We start from the raw sequence: 4,348 nt of genomic DNA on the forward strand, positions 1-4,348 counted from the left end.
GAAGAAGAAGGGTGGGTGGGAAAAGAAAACAACTGAAGATTGAACTTGGCAAAGATGAAGAGGCTCGAGTCGACTTGACGAGAAATGCACCGGATGAAAAGAGCTGAGGAACAACGATCGGAAAACCAACTGCGTGAACCTAAAGAAAAAATTTGAAGGGGAAGAGAAGTAATTCAAAACACCTACGTCAAGATTCCTGACCAGAGCGACGAAGGGGCAGAGGAGTAAAAAGAATTCCTACTCTCCGATATAACTAGACTCCAAAAACAATTTTCTTCTAGACTCAACAACGGCCAAACTACACGATCAATCAAGGGGGGCTCCTAAGGTCGGTCGAGGCTCTAAGACCAATTTGTCACGCCCAATATGTGACTCTATCCAAAAGGAACTCGAAGGTCCCACCAAGGATAGACCCGCATATTGAAACGCTTTTGCAAGGTGGATATCATTACATCAACATTACATAATAGATGGGGATACATACAAGAGGCATACTATGCCACACGAATACAACATCACAATACAAAAGAGCAACATCCGACTACGGATGAACACAAACAGAAACTCAAATGACATCCACCCTGCTAGCCCAGGCTGCCGACCTGGAACCTATCCCCGGATCGAAACAGAAGAAGAACTCAACGCAAGCAAGCATCGCTCTCGCGTCATGATCATCGCATAACCTGTACCTGCAACTGTTGTTGTAGTAATCTGTGAGCCATGAGGACTCAACAATCCCATTACCATGGGTATCAGGACTAGCAAAGCTTAAAGGGAAAGGAAGGGGTAAAGTGGTGAGGCTGCAGCAGCGACTAAGCATAGATGGTGGCTAACATACGCAAATAAGAGCGAGAAGAGAACAAGTGGAACGGTCATCAACTAGTAATGATCAAGAAGTGATCCTGAACTCCTACTTACGTCAAACATAACCCAAAGACCGTGTTCACTTCCCGGACTCCGCCGAGAAGAGACCATCACGGCTACACGCGCGGTTGATGCGTTTTAATTCGGATCTGGTGTCAAGTTATCTACAACCGGACATTAACAAATTCCCATCTGCCTATAACCGTAGGCACGGCTTTCGAAAGATTATACCCTGCAGGGGTGTCCCAACTTAGCCCATGACAAGCTCTCGTGATCAACGAAGGAATAGACCTTCTCCCAGGAAGACCCGATCAGACTCGGAATCCCGGTTTACAAGACATTTCGACAATGGTAAAACAAGACCAGCAAAGCCGCCCGGATGTGCCAACAAATCCCGATAGGAGCTGCACATATCTCGTTCTCAGGGCACACCGGATTGTCCAAACTTCCGGTAGGCCAGCCCAGAGTTGCCCCTGGTGGCCACCGGCGGTTGACAGGTTGGACCAACACTCACAACGAGCACTGGCCCCGGGGGGGGGGGGATAAAATAAAGATGACCCTCGAGAGCGCGACTCTCAAGGGAAAAAGGGCTAGGTGAGGCAAATGGTAAAACCAAGGTTGGGCCTTGCTGGAGGAGTTTTATTCAAAGCGAACTGTCAAGGGGGTCCCATAAATCACCCGACCGCATAAGGAACGCAAAATCCGGGAACATAATACCGGTATGACGGAAACTAGGGCGGCAAGAGTGGAACAAAACACTAGGCAAAAGGCCGAGGCTTCCACCCTTTACCAAGTATATAGATGCATTAATAATAGAAGAGATATTGTGATATCCCAACCAAAATCCTGTCCACCATGGAGAAATCTTCAACTTCACCCGCAACTAGCAACGCTATAAGAGGGGCTGAGCAAAAGCGGTAACATAGCCAAACAACGGTTTGCATAGGAAAGGTGTCAAATGTTAGAGGTTCATGGCAATTTGGGATGGCTTGATGAGCAAAAGATAGGTAACGCAGCATAGCGATAGAACGAAGCAACTAGCATAGCAATGATAGTAGTGAGATCCAGGGTAGCGGTCATCTTGCCTGAAACCCCGCAAGGAAGAATAACAAGTCCATGAAGAAGATGAAGCCACGAAGACGAACCAAGCGTAGACGAACGAATCCTCACGATCGCAACGAAACAGGAACTAACAAGAAGAAGCACACAACATGGTAAACACACCACACATGAACATGACATGATGCACAACAAGCATAATGCATGACAAGGCTACATGAAGCTACTCATGGCAAGAGATGATGCAAACAAGAACAACACATCAAGGCAAGTTTAAATGAGGCCGGGAACAACATATAACAATTCCGGTAAGTCCTCATATGCATATTTCGAAATTGGTCCAGATCTGAATAAAACTTATGTTCAAGTTGTTAAACAGCAAGTTAAGATGCACAAAGATGATCTACATGAGATTCTAGTCAAGTTACATATAAAGATCATTTAATTCGGAGCTACGGCCTAGAAGATATGAGCAAAACAAGTTGAACATGGCATTGATGCAAAATGCAGACAAACATCAAGCAAACACCTCAAAACATGGATGTAACATGATAATATGAAACTACATGCAAAATCAAGCAAGTTTCATATAGAGCACACACAAAACGGAGCAACGGTTCAACACACACACATGAAACAAGTTTAAAGGACAAGATGTCCAAAACAACAACTAGGCATATTGCGAGCATCAAAACAACATGCTACGGCATCTCAGCATGAAAACAAAAGGCATGGACATGATGTACAGGTAAAGCATAACAAAACATGAACACTGAGCTATCTCCATAAATCACTAGAACATACTCAAACACACATGGTAAGATTGCAAGTTATAACAATTTCAGACTTTGCAGAAAATAACATCACGATGCAATGTTTAGAGCTATCAAACAACATGTTACAGGAACTTATCATGGCAAACAAAGGCATGGCATGAATCTACTAATTGCATAGATCAAAAGTCCCTTACTGACCATAAGCCAAAAGGGATCAGAAAATATGATGGCACCCACGTAAACATAGCAAGTTATAATACAGATTCAAACATGGCAGGAACAGAATTATGAAGGCATGTAAATGAGCTTGTGCAACTCTCTACAGAGCATTACATGGCATGGCAAGACACCCAACAGTAAGAAGGCATGTAGATGAAGCTAAGCATGGCAATAGTAAGGTCATAGGGTTCATGGAACACTAGCAAAACACATGGAAACAACTGAACTTAATGTTAACAGGCTGACAACAACATTATGAAGCAACTTTAGAGCAAGCTTACAACAAGCTAAAGCAACCTATAAATGCAACCAGGGGCATGGATGGATAGAGGATGACATGTAGATCAAAACATGTTTATAGAACATCTCCAGATTATGCATAGAATGATTAGTAGCAACATGTTTATATAGCATTACGAAATAACAGATTCAGCCTAGCAAAACAGCAACTTCATGTACACTACTTAACAAGCTCGATACGCTCACCACAAGTCATTTCATGACAAGATAAGCATAGAATCATCAATAAGACATGTTTATGAAACAAAGTAAGACAAGAACATGTCCATAGCATGCAAGGATCAACTATAGCAAGCTTGGCCAAATTGAATAAATGTAAACAATCTGCCAGGAAACATTTTGAAGCAAAAGTAGAGCACGAAAATGACATGCTAGACCACTCCATAATTGCAACAAAGGGCATGAATGGATAGACAATAACCACATGTTCAAAACACCCTTACTGAAGTATCTCAAAATATGCATGGATCTCTCTGTAGCATCAAGTTTACATGGCATCAAAATAACAGCAAAACAGGGACTAAAATCAGCAACATCACGATGCCTAGTTTGCATGCTTGTGCTAGTCACCACATTGATCACAAAAATACATGGTAGGAACCTCTGTAAAGAAGACATATCACAGACCAAAACACATGTAGACATTAACCTCATAGGATGCACACATCAATCATGGCAAAAATGACAAAAGGGCTCGTTCTGTTAACAGACAGCAGAAAACATTATGAAGCACTCTTACAACGATGATTCAGGCATCAAGATGACCCCAAATGAATATGATGCAATGGAACGAAGTGATGTACTCTTTGAGACGAACAATTTGACATATTACACACACAAAACGGAGCTACGGATGCAGAGATATGATGCATCGAACATGCCATGATAATGTAAAATAATTCGGGACTTAGCGGAATTTTGGACCTCGGGGAAAAGTCAACCGCGGCGGATCTCGCCGGAGTCTCGCCGGAGTTGGGGCCAGGGTGGCCGGAGGACGAGGGAGAGGCCGGGAGAAGGCCGGGGATGGACGGATCCGGGGTCTCCTTCCCCGAATCCGGCTGGATCTGGGCCGGGGAGGCACCGGGCGGCGGGGCGGAGGCCGCGGCGGCGCACCGGCGCGGCGGCGAGCT

Source organism: Triticum aestivum, chromosome 2B, assembly GCF_018294505.1.
Source record: "Triticum aestivum cultivar Chinese Spring chromosome 2B, IWGSC CS RefSeq v2.1, whole genome shotgun sequence".
NCBI classification, from domain to species: domain Eukaryota; kingdom Viridiplantae; phylum Streptophyta; class Magnoliopsida; order Poales; family Poaceae; genus Triticum; species Triticum aestivum.